Source organism: Lygodium microphyllum, chromosome 15, assembly GCF_053477565.2.
Source record: "Lygodium microphyllum isolate KBCC chromosome 15, Lygodium_microphyllum_v1.1.10, whole genome shotgun sequence".
In the NCBI taxonomy this organism is placed as follows: Eukaryota; Viridiplantae; Streptophyta; class Polypodiopsida; order Schizaeales; family Lygodiaceae; genus Lygodium; species Lygodium microphyllum.
Window position 1 is genome coordinate 55,815,242 of NC_141149.1, and position 16,870 is coordinate 55,832,111.

General features: G+C 40.3%; 1 pseudogene; it reads right to left on the reverse strand.

The window, feature by feature from the left end:
* Nucleotides 1-11,806, reverse strand: part of LOC148024553 (glutamate--glyoxylate aminotransferase 1-like) — a 229,556-nt pseudogene extending 217,750 nt beyond the window's left edge.
* Between the last annotated feature and the right edge of the window lie 5,064 nt (nucleotides 11,807-16,870).

Consider the following 16,870-nt stretch of genomic DNA (forward strand, 5'->3'; position numbering starts at 1 on the left):
TGCACGGATATATAGACGCAAAATTCGTGTCTATTTACAGGCACGTTTACACGCACTTATAGACGCTATGATAGATGCGCCCGACTTTGCGCATCTAACATGCGCGTCTACGCCTCATTTTTGTTGTAGTGAACACGAGTAAACATTCAAAGTGCATGGCAAGTAAACCACACAATCATATATACCCCATCATGAAAATTAGATAGCCATATTAAAAAGGAAAGAACATTACCAAGTGTATGACCATATTGGTCATGGAAGTGCACATGGAAAAAAAGAACCACCAAGGCAAAGCGCATAGCCACATTGAGAAAAAGCTAAATTGCATTGCCCAAAACATGTGGCTATAGAAAATAAAGCAAACTACATTGCTAGTTGTATGATGAAATATTATCACCTTTCAAACTAGCACTAAACTTATAAACTTCATGTCTTAACACAAAAATATAAGTACCAAGGATTCTAGTGATTGCCAACTATTGTAGCTAGCTCTATGTGGAAGCTTGCAACATGATAGATAGGAAGCTACTTTAAGGTTCACTATGAGGTGACTTGAATAACAAGAAGGCTACATCTAAATAGCCTTACAAGGGTGGAAGTATATTACCTTTACAAAGAACTAGTGCTCCAAAACAAAGAAATCCTCATTGGATATTCTCATTTTATTAGGGTTTGAAGTTGAGAAATTCAGTAGAAAAGTATCGATGGGAGCATATCAAATTCTCACCAATCTCAAAGGTAGGTGAAATAATTCAAACAATGTAGAAACTCTTGCAAATTCTCAATGGAACATTGAAAGTGCATCATAATAAAAGGAAAACACAAGAGGAAAAGAAGAACAAATTAATATAGGAAAATTTTTGAATTTATCTTTTGAGAAAAAATAAGAGAGCTAAAAGAAAGGCATGCTTTTTGTGCTAAGAACATGCTCAACAAGGCCAATATTAAAATAGAGTACTATAAAAAGCAAGGAGGGGAGGAAAGCATGTTGGGCTATTCTCTCCTATACATCTTAAACCTTCCATGTTGGGTAAAAAACCATAGGTTTGAATCTCTACAAGAGAGGCTGAACCCCTAGAGGATCTTAATGTACTCTCCATGAGGATTTCAATCATGCTATGCATTTGGCAATTCAAAAATTATGATGTGTGCAATCTTGTGTAGCAACTTCTCCTATAGGCACCTATTTGGCTAGTATCATCTTGTGGTCATAACAAACATCAAGTGTAACATCCATGACAAGTCTATTTATGCTACCCTCTAATCCCTCCTAACTTGCTCTAGCCCTTATTCCTATAAGTCAAGCCTTAGAGGTAATTCAAAGCTCCCAAAAATCTTGGAACAACTCAAGAAAATTCATGAGAACTATCATATCCCTTCTCTACCCTTAGAAATAATAGACACATGAATTTTTAGCAAGACCATTCATATATACTTGTGAAGATCATATCCCAACAACTATATTTATGGCCCCAAAAAACATTATTACGAATATTTTAAAATTACTCTATGAAATTATCATTTTGTCTTATTATAACAAATATTTTGAAATTATTATTTTTCATGGAACAATTTGACAAAATTTTTATCATTGTAGTTCAAGCCATTGGCATTTGCATCCCAATATGCCTTAGCATCCTATAAGATGCCAAAATACTCACTAGTGGGTTGGGATCCCATGATCTTTTTGGAGATAGGTGTTTTTGATTACATGAGTGCTTGAGAAGGAAAAAGGCCAAGTGACCCTATTATATAGGATACCTTTAATGCTAAGGGAAGCTTATCATGGCTCTAAGTTAATAAGTTCCCTACTGTGTGTTGTTGACAGAAGTAGTGTAATCACATACAACCCAATCTTATGGGGTTGGAAGCTCATATCCTAGGCTAGACAATTGTTTTCTCTGTAGGGAGATGGATTTTATACTACTTCATGGAATGGTGTTTTTATATATTATATTTTATGCAATAGAATGTTGTTTTCCAAAGTGTTTGTCATGTGCTAGATGTTGTGTTAATGGACCCTATGTAACATGATAATAAAAGGAAGCTGCTTTTTTATGTTGTAATAGTATGGTACCTTTGCTAATTAGATAAGTAAAATAAATCCCATCAAGGAACGTGAGAATACCTCAATCCTGATGACCAATCATCTATGGCTAGATGGACCTAATAATTTGGGTAACTTTTCTAAACATTAGATGGAGTTATTAATACATGATCCTCCAAATTCAGTAGGATATATATGAGGCTCAACTTCATTTTTGGGGGACTAATGTGAGATGATGCCTTATCGGCAAGGGGATCAACATTTTATTCTCTTCCACTTCTCACTCTCTTTGAACCAAGTGCCAAGGTCATTTACCTTCTTATGTGCAACCAGATGGTGCGAAGTTGCAGAGCAAGAAGGATGTAGTTCCTGCTGTATATGTTGATTGCCTCCAGATTGTCGCCTCCAAATTGCTAAGGTGTGCAACCTCATCCAGAGTTTGGAATGTACCATACATCCATAAGCCTGTTGACAACAGATTATTCAAAGGCAGCACAGGTTGGTTGTATCTTTTGAGAAACTCTGCTACAATCTTCACGCTCAAGGTGTGCCACTGGCCAATATTAAATGAAGATCATTGTAACTTGAGTTATGCTTTTGCATGTCTTGGACATTGTGGATTTATGCAACTTTTGTGTCTTGTACATTCATAGTCTATCATTCCTTTGTCAACATGGTGGTCATTTAATTCACTTTCAAAGGTCATGTTTTGGAGGTCGATATATTTTTTGTCTCATGTTATTGAAGAGTTTGTCTTATAGAGTACTTCTTTGAGCACGCTTGATTTTTGAATTTAGGAACTTTGATGTCATCGAGACATGAGATGATCATTCAACTTCAATCAGTGCAGCAAAATTTGCTTGTGTTGGTTTCAATTTGCTGAGTGCTAGTGCGGACAAGTATGGCTTCCTCCTAAAGTCATGGTTTTTACTTTGAATTTTTAGATTCTCAAGTCTATTTTGTTTTGGCTCAATTGTAAAACCACTTACCTGTAGATCAGTGATGTTTTGCAACATAGAGGCAACAACAATGGGCATCAAGAGTACACAGTATCATCAAGAAATGGCTTCTGGTGGCATAGTTTATGATATGGATATTGATCCATACAACAAGATAGCAGTAACTGTTGGACAGGTTGAAAGTTCTTTTCATGGAAGGTTACCACAAGTTTTATATTGAAACATGATTGGCTAATATGTTAAGTTATTTGTCTTGTATGGTTTCAGGATAAGAAGCTGAACATGCTCAATCTTGCTAGTGGGAAGTATTAGCTATATATAGTTTGTCTATATATAGCATCCCTAGTCCCCTCTATATATTCCAACTATGTGTGCTCACTTGATGCACTTCTGGGGTTCCACTTCCGATGTCTCGTGTCTCTCTTCTCTTCTCTCTTCCTCCGTTCCTCGTCTCCCTCGCGCAGTGTTCAACATGGTATCAGAGCGAGGTTTCCTCTCTCTTCTCTCTCATGCTGGGAGCATCCTACGCTGAAGGAGTAGTGTTGATTCCTCTCTCTCTCTATCATCATCCATCCTCTTTCTCCTCTTTCCTCTCCTTCTTGCCCTCCTTTGCCCCTGACCACTGCCCCTGCCCCTACCTGCCCTGTTCTGCCTCCCCTGTCCTGTCGGCGAATATGTGAAGTTGATGCACCCAAGCGTGCGCACAATAGCCAGGATCGACAGGTTTCAGCAATGGAAGGGCTGTGAGAGAGGAGAGACCACTGCCTCCCTTTTATGTTGGCGAATATGTAAAGTCGTCGTGCCCTTCTCTGCCCCTGACCTCTATTCTGCCTCCCTTGTCCTGTCGCCATGGCCGCAGACGACGACACCTCCCAGCATTGCCACGGCCACGAGGAGGAGGACGATGCCCACCTCGACAAGCCCCCCCTCCACCCTTCCCACCAGGACCCCTCCCTTGTCAAGAAGATCCCCGGCACCTGGGCAGACCTCTGTCTAGTGCCGCCACAATATGGAAAAGCTTCGCCGCAAGTATAGTGCCGAGCCCATTGCCACCCTACTCCAAGTTTGAGTCCAGCAAAAGTATTAGGGTTCCCAAGGAAAGAGAGCTTCCAGATCATGAGTCCACCATGAGCTTAGAAAAAGATGCAGATGATTCTAACCAACCACCACCAGATCGCTATCGCAAGCGGTCTCTTGGCCTTCAAACACAAGTCCAGGCCTACCAGCAATGGCTATACCTTCCTCGACAACAACGACACCCACAGTCACAACATCGTCAATGGATCATCAGACTGTGACGAGGAGGATAGATTGGATGAGGAATCAGATGCAGTAGCTATTAGGAAATGCATTGAAATTCAGCAAGCCATATCCATAGGAGCCACATTGTTTTTGCTGACAGAGTACAAGTATTTGATTTATTTCATGGGCATATTTGCTGCTGTCATTTTCTTGTTCTTGGGATCTGTGAAGGGGTTCAGTACTAAGCCCCAGCCTTGTAGATACGATCCAAAGCAGGAATGTGCCCCAGCTCTCTTTACAGTGATTTTCACTATAGTTGCATTTATATTGGGAGCTTTGAGGTCCATAGTGTCAAGATTTTTGGGCATGATGATCGCAACATATGCAAATGCTCACACAACTTTGGAAGCCAGAAAAGGGATAGGAAAAGTATTCAAAATCGCCTTCCAATCAGGTTCGGTGTTGGGTTTATTACTTCTGCTAATGGCCTCATAGTTTTATATATCACTATAAAATTGTTCCAGCTTTATTACAAGGATGATTGGGAGGGCCTTTTTGAGGCCATCACTGGCTATGGGCTTGGATGCTCATCCGTGGCTCTATTTGAAAGGGTTGGAGGTGGAATCTATACCAAAACTGGGGATGTTGGAGCAGATCTTGTTGGAAAAGTAGAAAGGAATGTCCTAGAGGACGATCTCCGAAATCCAGTGATCATTGCTGACAATGTGGGTGATAATGTGGGAGATATTGCTGGAATGGGTTCAGATTTGTTTGGATCCTTTGCTGAAGCTTCTTGCGTAGCTCTTGTTGTGGCTTCCATGTCATCATTTGGCACAAATCATGACTTCACTGCTATGTGCTTCCCTCTACTCATTAGCTCTATGGGCATTGCGGTATGCCTCATCACAACCTTGTTCGCAACTTATGTGTTCGAGATCTCAAATCTAAGGGATATTGAATCTACACTGAAGAGACAATTGTTGATATCCACCATCTTAATGACATTCGGTGCAGCTTTTGTTTGTTGGCTGGCACTACCATCCACGTTTTACATATATGATCCTAACGGTGTTGCAAAGATGGTTCAAAACTGGAAACTATTTTTTTGCATTGGAGTAGGCCTTTGGGCAGGGTTGGTAATTGGCTACGTTACAAAGTATTTCACCGGCAATACATACAAACTAGTCTAGGATGTTGTTGATTCTTGTAGGACAGGAGCTGCTACCAATGTCATCTTTGGTTTGGCACTTGGCTACAAGTCTGTAATTGTTCCAATATTTGCTATTACTGTTGCCATCTATGTCAGCCATACCCTAGTAGCCATGTATGGGATCACAGTTGTAGCTCTTGGAATGCGTTGTACCATTGCCACCTGTCTAGCCATAGATGCATATGGTCCCATAAGTGATAATGCTGGTATCGCAACCGGTCTCTGGATGACCATGATACTTCTTACACATCTCTCCACAAGAAGCGCAGCCGCAGTATAGACTATGAGGCCACGAAGGCTTTCAAGATGGACAGATTCCTCAACCATAGGACTTCTTCAAAGTCCAGCTTGCAGCATCAACAGCCCCTAGTTGATAGCATTCCACTCTCCAAATTGGTCTCCGTGATCCGCACTTTGGGGGAGCGCTTTCTCAGATTAGAAGAGATGAAACTGCAGATGCAGAGAGAGTCTGAGCGATTTCGTGATGATCTGGAGGCCAGGCATACAAAGATGTTCCTAGAGTCCCAGAAGCAGTTTGGTGAGATGTTTGCTTGGGCTCTGAGCAGCAGTAAGAAAATTGATGAGCTCTTGCTGATGATTGTCGGTATTTTGTTTATCATTTGATTATTCTAAATGTTTCTTTCTTCCAGTTGATTTTTGGCTCTTCATGCTACATTTCATATCATTTCATCTATATTACAGCTAATGCATTGAAATTATTCCACGCTTTGTTTATAAGAAATGTTTTGAGGTGATGGGATGATATTTCATTTCATTCTTATTCCAGCTGTTGAAATGTTCCAGCTAATGTTTCATTATTATTCCAGCTGTTGAGTTGTTCTAGCTGATGTTTCATTGTTTCCAGTTGTTGTTTGTCTATTTTTAGTTGATTCGTCTGTTCAAGCTTATGTTTATTCGACTTGATGTTTTATCTATTCTAGCTAAGGAGTTGATGTTGCAGCTAATGTGTGCTCACTTGATGCACTTATGGGGTTCCACTTCCGGTGTCTTGTGTCTCTCTTCTCTTCTCTCTTCCTCCGTTCCTCGTCTCCCTCGCGCACTGTTCAACAGGAAGTATGTAAGATGCTTCAAACCAGAAGGAGAAGTTGGTGAGCCCATAAAAGTATGAACAATGAATTCCTTGTTTTCACCTGCTCAATTTACTATCAGATTGTATAAAGAATAGGGAAAAAAAGGTATGCATGTTTTGATGTTTTGATGTTTTACAAATGCGTGTTTTGATGTTTTACAAATGTCTCTTATGTTTCTAAACTTTGGTTTATTATGTGTACATAAAGGTAACAAATCACAAATGATGGTACAAGAGATAATGGAACAATGAAAGGTAAGGAGGTCATTGGCCCTAATGTCTCTTCAAATCACAATACAGGTATATGTCTTTATTTCTACTAAACTTTGAAAATAAAAATTTGTACATATTTTACATTTTGCTTTATTATGTGATTCATTTTGAGATTAAATAGCTTTAATTAGTCTCTTTGTCTAATTTAAAATATTCATAGTTATTCATATTTTTAAACTTTGAGTAATTGTGTGTATATATATAAATATAGATTAAAGAACAAAAAAAGGTGGGAAAAGAGGTAATGTAAGAAACGAAGATCAGGAGGTTACTTGCAATAATGTTTCTTCAAGTCAAGATGCAGGTACCAACCTTAAGGATCAAAAACTTGTACAAATTTGGTGACCCGAATTGATACAAAATATCTAATTACTTTCTTTTGTGTTATTGAAATTTTTCATAACCTTGTATTATCGTGAGCTTTGGTTAACTCTATGTATATATAGGTAAACAAGTTACTAAAGATGACACAAGAGACAATGCAAGAAAGGAAGACATTGAGATTACTTGCCTTAACACTTCTTCAAGCCAAGAATCAAGTATTACCAGCTTTCTTATATTGATAATGAGTCATTTTTTGAAATGGTTATACTAACTAATGATATTTGATCACTTGAGTATCAATAGGAGTGATACGCATACCATCATATGATGATATCTATCGGCCACCCATGTTGAATTTTAGAGAAGAGGGTACACTACAAGATATAGGCCTTATATCGACGTTTAAAACGACGAAAATACAAACAACAAAATTTACCCCCATCATCGCAAGAAGCATCGTTATTAACGACGCCATAGAAACGTTGGTATTGGCATCGCTATTGGCGTCGCTATCAGGGTCACAAATGCGACACTGATAGCGACGCCAATAGTGACGCTAATAGGGACGTTTTGCGATGCTAATAGCGATGGCAATAGCGACGCGAACAGTAAAATTTGCGACTCTAATAGCGACGGTAACAAGGATAAAAAAATTTTGTGGTAGGGCAGATATAGCACTGTGTGTTGTATGAGAGCCATACAAAATAGTTTCTGCACTACTGTATACAAAGTGCTTGCAAACAAAAAGAATGTATACTGAAATCATAAAACTGATACATGAAATAAATACATGACCGCATAAAAAGCGATTGGTACAATCATGACAGGATATCACTAATACATAGAAAATGTCTACATAGATCAGGCGACTCAAAAATAAACTTGTGTGAGCTCCAAGGATCCAAGGGCGAGCTACAAATCCTTGTCCCCCGAAAGCTCGTCCCACCGGAAAGGAGCATCGAACGAACTCTGCAAAAAAAGAAATAACACATAAATCCACCATACAATAATGCATTCAAATATCTCATAGTAACTACGGACAAGAAAGATGAGTGACTTACAGGGCCGGCGCGTCTATACAATCGTTCGATCAATGTATTGAGATCGTGCCTCTCTGCATATCAAGTCTCAAGGCCGATCGGATCGCGATTTGTAATGGAGTGCTGCAAAGAAAAAAAAATGCTAACTGTTAGAAACATGATTGTCAGTACAAAGAATATTTCAAAAAAACAAACAAGAAAAACAAAAGAAAAACTTACAAAGGCCTCCAAATATGTCCTGTGGCCACCACTCCCAAGATGATGGACCACTCCAGCCTTGAGTCGTGCCCTCGCCGCCTTCCGCTGCTGACTCCAACGTCCTGGAGAATCTGTAGCCTCCTCCCTAAGTCAGGCCAGTCATCTGCATCTAACCACTCTGGCTTTGCAGCCCCACTCTTGATTGCCTTGCGTATGTCGGATCGTCTATGTGATATGTATGCATGCATGCAATCCATCATCTAGCCCGTAGAGAATCTATCTACTGTGGCTAGCACCGGAAACTCCTCGTGCAAGGATCCTACTATGTAGTCCTTGCTCCCCTCCGGTATGTTCTTCCAATGATCCAAGACGTTGTGCCGAAAAACTTGTTGGCACAACTCTCTCATGCGAGCCATCACCCTCCTCCCCTCATCATTCATGATGATGGCTCATGACCTACTATCGACCAGATATCCATAACCCCTAGGAGTGTGCCTAAGATGGGCCCTCTCCCATCTGCGTCCACGCTCCTGGGCATATCCAGGAGACCCCTCTACATCCGGTGTACCGACGGGGGTAATCTCTCTCGGAGTGGCACCCCTTTGCTAACGGTTGCCCAAAAGCCGGAGTAACTAGAGTAGACGTCCCCACATGTGTGACAAATCCTAGAGGTGACGCAGCTCCAGCTGAACGATGAGATGGAGACACCACATGTGTGTCTCCACAGTAGCATCCCCCTGATCCCAATGCACTACCTCCCTCTAGCCCAAGTCGTGAGCGTCGAGATCGTCTTCTTGGAGCCGAAGCATCCGATCGCGCTGAAGCAGATCTAGTAGAGCGCCCTGACAAAGAACGAGATAACTCCTGGTCTGCCGTCTCTCTGAATCTTGTGAGCTGGTCTGGAGATATGCATGCGAAGATGTCCTGCAACTCCTCATCGCTCATCCCTCGACTCATCTTGAAAATGTCACCTGCACAGATAAAAAATAATGTTAGAATAATCAATTTAAATCATGCATAGCTCATTAATATAAATTATTTTTAAAAAATCTCTCTTAAAATGCATATCTTATGTACCTTTATAAGAGATTGGTCAATGAATTGAGTAAGTGGATGCTCCAAGTATGAAGTATCCTATGGTCCCATGTTAATCTCCTGACACAACTCCGCATACACTGGAAGGTCGATAGACATGTCACCACAAAAGAATGAGTCCGCCTCGTTCTCAAAAAATTCTTGGACTCCTGTATTTCCATCATTGTTAGCCGATGCTGGCTCCAAGCTTTCGACGGCCTCCACCCCTTGCAATATCGACCCCTCTATTTGCAAATTATCTTCATCTATGCTCGGAACATCACTTTGATCATATACTCTCGCACTTTGGGGAGTTGAAGGTATAACATACCACCATCGAGGTTGTCGGGGGTTTGGATAGAAGATTACCTGTTCACAAACACGTACAAGAGAGTTCAAACCATTGTGACATAAACCATGTCGTAATACAATTAGCAAGCAACTGACTCCATGCACCTGTTCACAATGGGCCGGCAACACAAAGGTGTCGCGCAAATCCGTCCATTTTTTTTTAGAATCTATTTTGAGAAATCCAGATGGACCTCGTCGAACTGTTGCTCCAGCTTCTCCAAGTACCACTTTGAACCATAGAACATCAAATAGTATCATGGAGAAGCTACGGTAATCCACCGTAATAATACTTTGCAAGTTCCCAAAATACTCCATCTCATCCACAACCGTGTTTGGATCCATTGCTCGTTGCCGACTCTCTTGCTCAAACCTTGCCATGACACCACAGTCCATTGTGGAGCGCATTTTGTCAATACGCTCCACGTGGAAATGCCATCCACGCAACCACGCTGCATTATATATTTTGTATTGTACATTGAAACACTCAAATTAGATGTTGCATATAAAATTTAGATACGACAGATTCTAAACCCCTCATCACCTTTAGACTACATCCCCTCGAGAATTCCCACTCCTCCATTGAGACCTCTGTCCCTTTGCGAGATGCTGCGGTCAAGGCTCCATGCAACCATCGCGTTGACATAAACTTTGGCATCTCCTCCATGCCTTCGAGATATCAAATCAGTTGATGACGCGTACTACATCGGAATTCACCTCACGCAAAGCCTTTCAGGGTTTTCATGAAGCTCTCCAGGAAGAACATCCATCGTGTATGGACAGGTCCAGCAATCTCCACTTCATCCACAAGATGCACAAGAAGGTGGATTTGTATCATGAGCATGCTAGTGGGTAGGTATTTCTCAAAGTAAAATTTGTTGCAATCAATTATACTCATAGTCATAACATTTGAAGAAAATATCCTATGCTCAATTTAAGGGATTCTTCTTCTATGGCAATACTTTTGGGTTCATTTTGATGAAGTACCATAATGACCATTAGCTAGGGTATCATTTTCTTATAGTCCTTCCATTGACTAGTTGGCATGATTACTAATTTGTTATGCCTATAAAGTTAATACAAAAAAAAAGGAATTATGCATATCACAATTAGATCCCCTACTTGGACATTATGAAGGATATTACCAATTTTAAGCCATCTTAAAGAGTCATCAATGTACATTGTCGAAGGGTTTTCGAAAGCAAAGTCGTGACCACAGAGGTCCTTGAGAAATTCCAAAATAGAAGATCAATCAAGCGTATAAGCAAGATGAGAAAATAATGTCGAGTCTCTGTTTTTATTTCTGTTATGACTCCAATGATCTGTGAGCACACTGTCTGATTTTCTTGTTGTATTTCTAGGATTGATGACAACAACAGCTCTATCATTGATTTCTGCAGCAAAAGCAGCATCTAGCCATAGCCTTAATTCAGATATTTCTAGACTCCATCCAAAGCTTTCATTCAAGTAGTAAGGAACCAAAGCCCACTCTAAAGTGCAATTGCTGAAGAGTACAGAGGGCAATGTGGAACAGGACAAAGAATGCCATCATTCCTAGATGCGATAAGGAATTGCATAATCATATGAACCCCAGGACCTGCATCATCTGTGAGGAAGATGTCATCTACATTTGCAGGAAATCCATCACGCTCTGAAATTCCCTCTGCAATGGTAGATGCCGATTAACCATCCACTGATTCAAATAGGAAGTTGGGAGCTTCCCTGTCGTCCTCTTTTACTAAGCAGCGATAGGCCAATACAAGTGTCAAATGGTCACGGAATATGCACTAAAACATGGGCACAAGATTTCCACTCTTTGCTGTCATCAGAAACTCTGGAAATCCTGAAGATGAGCTTCCAGCACTCTGTTTATCCAGTTCAGTTGTTGCCACTTGAGCCACAGTGCAAGAAGCTAAAGCAATTCAAGCTTCTTCCTTTCAATAACACTTTTCATTCGAATTCAGAAATCTTCCAAATTGCATGTAGCGGCACCTTTGGCATATATCTGGTAGTAGCTATTGAATACATAAGAGGCATGATTCAGTACGATGTTAGGGAGGAAGCAAGGAGCACCATACTTGATAGGTCTACAGTTTACAAGAGTCTGGCCACAGGCATAGTCCAAGGCCGCTTGGAGGGTGGAGTCATCTGCTGTCTACTTGGCTACGCACCAAGACGATGTCGGTGACATGCTGGTCTGGGTGATGTCGGTTTATTTGTCCTCTGTTGTAGCATTTTCATTCGAGCTAGGCATCACAGAGAGCTTCATTCCAGTCTCATGGAATGGTGTGGCAGAGAATTGCAGGAATACACTGTGTTACTGCTACGAATCATGCTATGACTACTCCTATGCCTTCTGTAATTGCCAAATAGCTTTCTTCTCCATTCTCTGCTCGATTTCTTTAAGTGCATAAAGTTTCAGTCCCCTTCTCGATTGCACATATCACGTCTTGCACATATTTAATAGCTGATGCGATTTCCTTGGCTGAGGATGAGCTTACTGCGCGCTTGGTTTTCCTTGTTGAGGCCCTTTGCTTGATGTTTTGCGCTATTTTCTGTTTCTTCAGAGTTGCATTCTGCTCAAAGGCAGCTTTTTCATGTACATTGCTTATCACAATCCAAGAAACTGTACCCAGTTCATCACCACCATCATCTTTATCTGTTATCTCGGAAGTAGCAAGTATCTTCCTTCATACTGTCTGTACGTTGCTTTTTCTCTAGGCCAGGCGTCATCGCTGCTTTTCCCGCCTTACGTCGTGGCCTCTGAGATACATCCTTTTCCTGTTTGCCTCTTGATTCATCCCTAGTTTCTACTTTGCATTTCGTATCTGATTGAGAGCATTCACTAGATTCATCTTCCTTGCTACACCCCGTGTCAAATTGGAGGCACTCACTAGATTGGTGGTCCTCTGTGCTGCTGTGGGGTTCTCCCGCATCACCATGTTTGTCGTCTCCTCCCTGCAACTTAGGCTCTCCCCTTCAATACAGAGATCGCTCCCTTTTTCCCAGACCAGACGACAATCACCATGTTCCCTCCCCAAAAATACTGTTCTTTTTCCCCCCTTTTTGCCATACAGCACGCAGCTTTTTGTTACAGAAAAGATTTTCCTTGATCTATCAACCAGTGAAGAAGCCATGTTGTCTCACCTTTGGTAGCTGAGAATACGGGAGATAAACTGTCATGTTGGACAGGGCGGGAATCATATTTCCCAAGAAACCCCCCCAGCTGAATCAATAATAACTTTTCCATTTTTATAAGCACAGACCTGAATGCCTAGAATTTTTTCTGCTCTACCAATTCCAAAAGCAGCTTGTGTAACTTTTCCAGTAGCTTTCTCAATGATTCCACCACACAACCACCCATAGGTTAGTGCATGGTATATCTGTTTGGAACCTGGAGTAGAATCTGGTTGGCTGCAGCAAGCTGCTCTAATAGTGCATCCCAGTTGCACATTAAGAAGGGATCTTCCCTCAACTGCTCAGCAAGAGCATTATGCAGTCCAGCAGTGCAGCACCAAGCAAAACATCCTTTTCCAATAGCCCCTCTCAAATGATCTTAGCATGTATAACTTTCCCCTTGTCGGCAGCTCCTATACTACCACAGGTTTTCAGAACACAAGCAAAGGTGACAACATCAGGAGAGAGACCCTCTCCTTACATCCATTCAAAACAGTTCAGTGCTTCCTTGCCGTGTCCATGTTGGATGTATCCTATAATAAGTGCAGTCCATGAGACTATGTTCTGAACTGGCAGCCCATCAAACACTTGGACTGCTTCTGCAAGAGAGTAGCATTTCCCATACATGTCCACCATTGTACTTCCCATGTATAGCTCTTTCTCAAGTCCTCTCCTAGTTATCTCAGAATGTATGCTATGCCGTGTTTCTAAATCTCCTTCTGTGCCACAAGCTTTTAAGGTGCATAGAAAAGTAGCTCTAGTTGGAACCACACCCTCCTGTTGCATGTCCCTAAAGAGATCCAAGACAATGAGACTGAACCCATTTTGAATATATCCTGTCATTAAAGCATTCCATGACACTTAATTTCTTTCCAGCAAGCCCTTGAAGACTTTATGCGCTTCGTTTAAACTTCCACATTTGACATACATGTCAACCAAAGCATTATTGATTAATTCCTCTTACTCCAAACCCTCTTCCACGTAGAACAAAAGTATAAACACAACAACTAAATATGTACAAAGTATCAAATCCCACACACAACTTTTGGGTGGTTTTCACACCTCGAATGCACAGCAATACGACAACGTGGCCCATGGTAAAGCACATTGCATACCATTATCGATAAGTCTATTATCGTGCATCTTAAATCTCCTAATTAAACTTTATAAAGTGTATAACTAATTTTTAGCCCTTTTAAGGAGTTGATGTAATGGTACACATAAAAAAAGCAAAGTGCATACCATTACCATAATCATGGATATGTTATCGTTCCAATATATACACACACAGGTGGACTACATCTTGAGTAGAAAAAAGCTATCCATTTGAGTAGACATACATCTCCATAAAGCTATCCATTTGAGTATACATCTCTTTCGCTTTCTCTCCCTCTCCCTCTCTCTCCCTCTCTTTCCCTCTCATTTCCTCTCCCTCTCACAATATATCCTAACACTCTCCAAAAGCAAAATGGAGAGGGAGAGAGAGAATGCACTCTCTCTCCCTCTCCCTCTCCCTCTCCCTCTCCCTCTCTTTCTCTTTCTCTCCCTCTCTCATTTCCTCCCCCTCCCTCTCCCTCTCTTTCTCTTTCTCCCTCTCTCTCTCTTTCTCTCCCTCCCTGTCTTTCTCTCTCATTTCCTCTCCCTCTCACAATATATCCTAACACTCTCCAAAAGAAAAAGGGAGAGGGAGAGAGAGAATGCACTCTCCCTCCCTCTCCCTCTCCCTCTCTTTCTCTTTCTCTTTCTCTCCCTCTCTCATTTCCTTCCCCACCCTCTCCCTCTCCCTCTCTTTCTCTTTCTCTCCCTCTCTCTCCCTCTCCCTCTCCCTCTCTTTCTCTTTCTCTCCCTCTCTCTCCCTCTCCCTCTCTTTCTCTCTCATTTCCTCTCCTAAACAAGCAAAAGAGAAAGTGATTTAAACCTTAAACAAGCAAAAGAAGGAGAGAGGGAGACTCACCGATGAGATATGGTGACTGTGGGGCGGCTCCTCTTCACGATGAAGGCTCTTCCTCTCCTTCGCGAACAACAGCGGCGGCGGCAGCAAGTCTTCTTCCTCTCCTTCTCTCACGACGGTCGCTCTCTCCCTCGCTCTCGCTCTCAAAACACAAAATGCGAAAATGCGAAATAAAGCCGCGCTCGATTTCGACCTGTTTTTTTTCCCTGTGGAGCGTCCCTATATGCGTCGCCTATTTGCAATGCAAATAGCGATGCAAATAGGGACACCGCTACCCGCCGTCGCTACTCGCCGTCGCTATAAGCTTAAATCCTTGTAGTGGTAGACTTTATGGAAAAAAGCTTTTGGTTGAATACTTTAAAAGTCAACACACTGTCATGCTCGAAAATTATCATCGAGTACATAGGTGGTTTGAAACCTTAAACCCAGATGATCTACGTTATAAAAATGTGAATAAAGAGTATCTCATGAAAATCATATCAAAGAATCACCATGAGATTTTACCATTGAAGTTTACTGGATGTGAGTACATATGGAGAGAGAATGACATATATGACTGGTGGAAGGGTACAAAGCAAGATGAAAGAAAGTATTTGAAGAAAAAAGATATTTTAAAGAAGGTAAGTTGATTGTTACTTTTTTTAATTGGCTTTTCTAATATTTGAGGTGTAGATTCTTAGTTATGGAACTATTAATCTTATGACATATAGAGAGAATTATCCGCATCTCTTGGAGTGGATGATATAGATAAGCTTCAAAATGTATCAAATGACATAACATCATCAATGGTACGATGATATGATTTATAAGTTTGATATCATAAGTGTAGGATTGGTTCTTTTTCTCCCATACTTATTTAGGGGTGTCTATTGATGGCAGAATAAACCATATGTTGATACTATTGATTCTAATCAACTTGATGTATACATTCCTAGCATGGATGATATTTCGAATGAACAAGGTAAAAGGTATCTTATAATCTTATATGTTTATCATTTTTGTACTTGATTTCACATATTTTGGAGATATTTGATGTATACACATGATCTTATTTTGTTGATGTAGCCTCTTGAAGAAAGTAGCTCCTTTGAAGGACAACAATACAAGCAAATAGATTTATCATTGTTGCAGGTAATGCTTTTAAGCTCATATCTAATAACTTTCTTTAACAGATACTTATACATTAACTTTCATTTCCCATAGATGAATATGTTCGTGGAGGAAGAAAAGAGCTTTGAAGAAATTCAATGTTATACATCCGATGAGGTTCTTTGCTTTATATTAAATTTAAGATTAACCATATGATTCATGTTCTTAACAGTATCTTATCCTTTACATGCTTAAAATGTAGGATGTTGAAAATGAAGATGAGACACTTGATATGGAAAATTGTGCCAACTTTTCAAAGTTATTGTCACATGGTTTAGACAAAATAATGTACTCAACTAAACGTCAAGAAACTCTAGAACAAAGTATCCATAGTTCAAGCAATGATAAGGTATGTAACTTTTTTTCCTATATAAATGTTTTTAATGTGATTATTAATTTTAGTTTTGAATGTAGGCTAATTCAGATGATGACATTAATGAAACATCTCGAAAAAGTCAAAGAAAGAGGAAGGTATTTGATATATGTTTGTGAGAGAACAATAGCGTCATAGTTTAGTGAATAACTAAAGATATGATTTATTACATAACTGTTTATTTTACATGTTGACTAGCCAAGTGAGAAGATGAAGGATCTTTTGCAATAAAGGAGCATGAAACGAGGTACAAATATCAACGAAAAAGAACCAAAGGTGCTAGATGTAAATGTTTATATTTTTGTTTATGTCATACATGAAAAGCATAATCTAAATTTTTTATTTTATTTTGAATTAGGAATTTAAAGATCTCCCAAACCAAGGCATTGAGATTAACATTTCAAATGATACTCAA